This window comes from Natrix helvetica (assembly GCF_964273705.1).
Source record: "Natrix helvetica genome assembly, chromosome: 11".
Lineage (NCBI taxonomy): Eukaryota > Metazoa > Chordata > Lepidosauria > Squamata > Natricidae > Natrix > Natrix helvetica.
In genome coordinates, this window is record NC_138562.1 from 20,697,818 (window position 1) to 20,705,075 (window position 7,258).

General features: G+C 42.6%; 1 long non-coding RNA gene across 1 annotated transcript; it reads left to right on the forward strand.

The window, feature by feature from the left end:
- Positions 1 to 685: 685 nt before the first annotated feature.
- On the forward strand, positions 686 to 6,388 carry LOC309397607. The gene is made up of 3 exons (XR_014176292.1): positions 686 to 814; positions 3,600 to 3,679; positions 6,293 to 6,388. It is a non-coding gene; the product is annotated as an uncharacterized lncRNA (long non-coding RNA).
- Positions 6,389 to 7,258: the final 870 nt, after the last annotated feature.

Genomic DNA, 7,258 nt, shown 5'->3' on the forward strand with positions numbered 1-7,258 from the left:
AAACAGGATCTAGATCAGTGTTTCTCAACTTTGGCAACTTTCACATGAGTGGACTTCAACTCCCATAATTCCCCAGGTCTGGCTTCTCTAGAAACCAGGCCATGGTTGTAACCAATGCTTCATTGGGTTGATATAACCAAGGCTTTATTGTGTTGGTGTAACCAAGGCTTCATTGGGTTGATGTAACCAATGCTTCGTTGGGTTGATGTAATCAAGACTTCATTGGGTTGATGTAACCAAGACTGCATTGGGTTTTTGTAACCAAGGCTTCATTGGGTTGATGTAACTGATGCTTCAAGGCAGGGGTTCTCAACTGGGGTAACTTTAAGAGGTGTGGACTTCAACTCCCATAATTCCCCAGGATCTGGCTTCTCTAGAGGACAAGCTCTATGGTTGTAACTGATGCTTCATTGGGCTGATGTAACCAATGCTTCATTGGGTTGATGCAACCAAGGCTTCATTGGGTTGATGTAACCAAGGCTTCATTGGATTGATGCAACCAAGGCTTCATTGGGTTGTGTAGCCAAGGCTTCAAGGCAGGGATTCTGAACTTGGGTGCCTTTAAGGGTGTGGACTTCAACTCCCATAATTCCCCAGGATCTGGCTTCTCAAGAGAACAAGCTCTATGGTTGCGGAACCTTGATTTAACCAGTGCTTCAAGGCAATCCTTCAGGGCAATCCTTCAGTGCTTCTTATCAGACTGGAGAGAAGTTAAGGAGAAGTACCAGATGATCCTAACTTAGTTCAGTATTTTGGCTAAAAGAGTAGAGTTGATTACATCTGCAGTGCCACCAACTGAATAAGGTAGCAATGGGTAAGTAAATACTAAATCCACAAATAACATGGATGAAACTGCAGCGTTAACATCATATGTATAAATAGAGCAAGCAATTTGGTTAGAAGCATCTCACTGGTCTATTAGTAAATTAATGTGAGATTCACAGTCGCCCACGATGAAGCCAGATGTGTTCTTTTCCAAAATATCATATTGGGGAGGGCGACTGCTGTTTCTCCAATCTTATTATCTACCAACATCAAACAAACTTCGTGACCAAAAGTTTCTTTTCTGATGTTGCCAGTTTATGGCGGACCTGTTTCTGAAAATAAACTTATCATGGAAAAGCCATTTTGAACCTGCTGACATTTGTGATATATATTTCAATAAGTTCCAAGTGGCATATAGATATTTTTGTGACACACACACACACACACATGAAATGTTGCATATATATATATATATATATATATATATATATATATATATATATATATATATATATATACATACATACATACATACATACATACATACATACATACATACATACACACACACACACACACACACACACACACACACACACACACACGCCATACTGGCAAACTGAGATTTAAGTATCTAGAATATGGCAGTGTTACAGAATAAAAAAAACTTTTTATGGGTTGGGTCTAATGAAGCAAATCTATGACTCAAAAAACAGAGAGAGGCTGCAAGGAAAACATTAACTCGATTCAGAGAAAAAAACAAAGTTTTTTTTTAAAATAAAAGCTGAATAAACCTTATCATGGAATATTTTGATAAACTGCTGCTTGGAATTATAAATCTGTTCTTCCAAATACCTTGGGAAAAGACAGTCTATTTCGTCTTGATATATTGGTTGGGGTGGGTTTTTTTTAACTTTTTTTCCCTCCCCAGAAGGACTATTAACCTTTGAACATTGTTGTGTAATGCATATAATTATTCGACTAATGCCAAGTTAGGGGAGACTTTGTTCTAAAGGGTGGGACAGTGTGCTTGTTTTTCTGACATTAAAATAAAGGAGAAGAGGAGAGGAGAGAGGAGAGGAGAGGAGAGGATGAGAAGAGATGGGGAGGAGAGGGGAGAGGAGGGGGAGGAGAGAAGGAGAGAGAGTATGGGATGAGAAGGGAAGGGAAGAAGGGAAGGGAGGAGAAGAGAAGGGAATAGAAGAGAAGGAAGAACTTCTGGAACACATTTGAAACCCGTATGTGAATGTTGCCTTGCTTTTTTCTTTTCCTTCCTCTTAAACCCAACTGAAGATGTCCTGGTTCCATAATATTAGTGAACACCAGTATCTGCTGAATCTATTAATAGCTTCTATGCTCTTTGCACAAATATCATAGTTACAGCCACAAAGCACCAATGTTAACACTAGAATTACCAGAGATAGGCAATAATTAGCAATTATTTGTTTGAAGTTGAATGTTGTTCAACACTTTTTGCCCCCCCTCTCTCATGCTTCCTGTCTCTCTATCTTATTGTCTATCTCTGTTTCTCTGTATCTCTCTCTCCCACTCTGTTTCTCTCTCTCTCTCTACCACAGTCATTCTCTGTCTCTCTCTGTCTCTCTATCTTTCTATCTCTCTCTACCTATCTATCATCACCCAGCAAATCACCTGTGTGAATAGACCTCTCAAAAGCATTATCGCTCTCTGTAGCACCAACCTCCCCCATTTCAATTTCTCTCAATTCAGCCTTAGCAAAGCCTTTCCCTTCTTTGCCATTCTGAATACTGGGGCAATGGCCTATGTAGAGTTTTACTTGTAATAAATTAATTTCCCTTTAAAAAGGTAAAGGTTCCCCTCACACATATGTGCTAGTCGTTCCCGACTCTAGGGGGTGGTGCTCATCTCCATTTCAAAGCCAAAGAGCCAGCGCTGCCCAAAGACGTCTCCGTGGTCGTGTGGCCGGCATGACTCAATGCCGAAGGTGCATGAAACGCTGTTCTCTCCCCACCAACGGTGGTTCCTATTTTCCTACTTACATTTTTACATGCTTTCAAACTGCTAGGTTGGCAGAAGCTGGGACAAGTAATGGGAGCTCACTCCGTTACGCAGTGCTAGGGATTCAAACCACCAAACTTCCAACCTTTCTGATCGACAAGCTCAGCGTCTTAGCCACTCAGCCACCGCGTCCCTCTAATTTCTCTTTAAGGTCCTGTTTATTCTTGGAAAACCCTTGCATGTTCCTATAGACGTACATGGCTACAGTCTGGGAGGTTTTTTTTTAAAAAAAAGAATTAAGAATTTCCTCTTTTAAACTTTGGGTAGCCTTTTTTGTGGCCCTTTAAATCCCTGCCAATGCTGAATGTTATAGCAACCTGCTCTTGGTCACAAAACGTTCCATCTCCATTTGTAAGATTAACATCCATCTTGGAGATAAATCTTGATTATGTTTTGCCGAACAGAGTGCGTGCGCCCCCGTTTAAGCCAAGATTATATTGCTTTTTCTCAGCCATATGGTGCAAAAGATGCTTTATGAAAGGTCTGTTCCTTTTATCCATTTCATCAGTGAAAAGAGCACATAAAGAATTAACAAACAGACATGGCCTAGGAATCAACCCCCAACCCCTGCATAAAGCCTGGCCAAACCAGTTTTAACACATTGGCTAATTGAAAGTAGGCATTAAAAATTATTATTGGTTTCTAATGACTATTTTTAGAAACTTTAGTCTCCCATAATTCTTGGCTCAGTTAGGGAAAAAGCAAAGATACTGAAGCCAAATGCATAAATGTATGTATGTATATTAGCCAACTTTCTGTGTTTGCTTATGCTCTGCCAATGCTCCCTCCCACTTCAGGAAATTATTTGCAAGACAGGATCTCAAAGGAGGAAATAGAAGTCTGAGAAGAAGTGTCCTCAGGATGAATTTACATAAAGGTAAAGGTTCCCCTTTCACATCTGTGCTAGTCGTTCCCGACTCTAGAGGGCGGTGCTCATCTCCGTTTCAAAGCCAAAGAGCCAGCACTGTCCAAAGATGTCTCAGTGGTCATGTGGCTGGCATGACTAAATGCCGAAGGCGCATGGAACATTGTTACCTTCCCATCAAAGGTGGTCCGTAGTTTTCTACTTGCATTTTTACATGCTTTCGAACTGCTAGGTTCGCAGAAGCTGGGACAAGTCACGGGGGCTCAGTCCGTTACGCGGTGCTTGGGATTCGAACCGCAGAACCGCCGACCTTTCTGATCAACAAGCTCAGCGTCTTAGCCACTGAGCCACCGTATAATTATGTAAATTGTGAATTTAGATAATTCCCACCTAATTTAAGCAATGTTTCCATCCATGCTCACTCACATATGTGTGCCAGCCGATTTTCTCCAACACTTTTCATCTTCTACAGAGAAAAGATCCTGGCCAGCCATTTCCTTCTCTTAGCCAGTTTGACAGCTGGGTTTTCTCTGGCTGGAAAAACTTGTTACCATTCTGTGCTTCGATCTTAACCAGAAGTCAACTGCAGAGAGTGAAGCCAATTCATTCTTTCTGACATACTTCTCCAGAATATACCCTCTTCTGCTTCATGGAGCTTCAAACTTTCCTCAAACCAGCATCCCATGAATACAACAAAATGTTGTCTCTGTTCTTTGCTAAAACTATCGATCTTCAGAGTCCACCATCACCAACAGGAAGCCAGGGACGGACGTAAGTTCTCATATTCTTTCAGAAGAAGCCAAGTGGAACATAAGCTCTCTATATCAGGGTGTGACTGGGCGGTGTGGCCAACTCGATGTCACTCACGTTGAAGGGTGCCTTGCCAGCCTCTGCTCACCCCTCCCCTCCCAGCCACTCCTTATCTGCCCATCTGGGCTCCTTAGGGTCCCAAAGAAAAGCAGTGGTTGGAGCTAAGCAGCCACCATGAGAAAGAGTTGGCAAAACAGCTGGTTCATTTCAAATTGGATCTGATTGAGAAGGAGGCTCAGCAGAAGCACCTCACTGAGGACTAGGAGCATGGGCTTTCCAAGCAGAGGGAAGACCTGCGGGAGTGCAAGGCCAGGTGCTGGCGCCTAGAGGTTCAGCGAGCTGAGATGGCCAGCCAGTTCCAGGCCATGATGCAATCCCACTGGAACGAGGCCCTCCAGCTCTTTGCCACCAGCGGCGCTTCCCTCCAGCCTTCGCCCAAAGCCCCCCACCAGGAGGCTGAAGGAGACCCTGAGTTGGAATTTCTTCCACCCTCTGACCCCTACAAAAAAAAACCTCAAAGGGGGAGACTCTCTGCAGCAACACAAACATTCACTGCACATATCCGTCCTAAGAGCTATAGTTTGAGGACCCTGATTCGGTGCAATATAAAAAATGTGAATAATTATTCTGCGGACCACCAGTAGTCCATGGACCACCAGTTGATGACCACTGCTCTATATCAAGGATTTAAGACCCTTTGTGAAGTCTCCTGAACTCTATAAGTGTCTCTCTTTGTCTTTCCCACCACTGTACTCTACACTACTCCATCTTGTGGGGTCCTTTGAGCTTGGTGGTTTTCTTATGAGTTGTTTTGGTGGTAGTGGGCACTGTGGATTGATGGTTTTAACAAAGAACAGAGAGGAGCTAGCTGCCATCAGTGCTAACTGATGATGTTACCTAGTTGAGTGGTGAAAGATCTGCAAGAAACTCAGTCCTTCCTCTGTAGAACTGAATCAGCAGCTCCTTGGGCAGTTTGAGCTTCCCAAGTTGGCGCAGCTAGAACATTCTTTGTTATGCTTTTTTGATGGCATTTTTGATGTTAGGATCCATTTTAGATCTTGAGATATGGTAGAACCTAGAAACCTAGAAGGCCTCTACTGTTGATACTGTGTTGTCTAGTATTGTAAGAGTTGGTAGCATGGGAGGGTTTCTCCTAAAGTCTACCTTTGCCCTGCAATTACCTCTTTTGATGTGTACAAAGAAGAGCAATCTCTCTCTCTCTCTCTCTCTCTCTCTCTCTCTCTCTCTCTCTCTCTCTCTCACACACACACACACACACACACACACACACACCTTGCATGAGAACCTCACAGGTTAATAAAACACATTTCTCTGGACAAAGTAGAGATTTTTTTTTAAAAAAGGAGCACTTAGACATCCAGACAGTATGTCTCTCCGTTCCCCCAAATTTCCATCACCATGATGGACATCTTGCTATTTATTAATAACATGTAATTCTGTTTGCAGGAATTGAAGGGGAAATATTGGCATTTTTCAAAACTGTCAATATTCACCATGCTGCAATGCCTATTTCATTAGAATAAGGGTCTTTCAACTGTGGTGGGGGAAAGGGCTGTCAACAAAGCATTCAAATATATAGCTCCATTTTAATTACAATATCTAGCAAGGTGTAGGGAAGCTTAAAATAAAACAGCATAAACAAACTAGGCACAAGAACCTGGCATTAAGGAAGCTTGCTATTACACTGTTTGCTTTAAGAGAGAATAATAACAGTGCCTCCTGAAACGAGATAAGGACATCATGCTTCTATCTATTTCCCCCTCACTTAGTGAAAGGAAACTGCTCTATTTTTAGGTGGATTGTCCGATATGCATTCCCCTGACATCTAGGGCTGGATAAACTGTGGGGCCAAACTCCTTTTCTGCACCTTCAAAACTCCTTTGATCACAGCTGCTGAAAATTGATGGTGAGTTCTGCTAATATTTTGAGGTTGGGGGAAATGTGGGGTCCTTGGTGCTCTCTGAGCTTGGTGGTATTCTTGCAGATGTTTTCATCTTGGTAACATCATGAGCTTTGGTGGCGCAGTGGTTAGAGTGCAGTACTTCTGGCTATGTCTACTGACTGCCAGCTGCCTGCAACTTGGCAGTTGAAATCCCACCAGACTCAAGGTTGACTCAGCCTTCCATCCTTCCGAGGTGGGTCAAATGAGGACCCAGATTGTTGGGGGCAAGAGGCTGACTCTGTAAACTGCTTAGAGAGGGCTTGAAAGTATGAAGCGGTGTATAAGTCTAAGTGCTATTGCTATCATCAGTTCTTCATCAGCCATGGCATTAATCATGTCACCGAGTTGGGTCAAAAAAGGTCTACAAGAAAACCACCAAGCACAGAGAGCACCAAGGACCCCACAGTTCCCCCTGAGCTACAAATATTATCTTCTATCAGTAATTTCAGAAGTGTGGGATAAGCCTTAAATGGGCCATTTCCCCCCTAAATATGATCTCATTCCAAAATGTGATGTGGCCTTCATCCTTTTGCAAAATCTTAAAGTATTCTGTGATCCACCCTCAAAATTGCACACCCCTGTTTTATGAGAAGGAAACCTTTCAATCTTCCACTTTTAAAGCAGTAAAGTTCACCACAGGATGGGAATCTAGTAGCTATCTGTCACCTCCTGGTCTATATTGCGAGGTGAAATCCTCATCTGTTCTTTGTGTAGCTTTCAATTTTTAATGAGAACAGAAGCAGCAGCTTTGTATGAAGAGATACCATTGGTCCACCTATATCTCTATTACTGACTTTTAGTAGGCCTTCTAAGAGTTT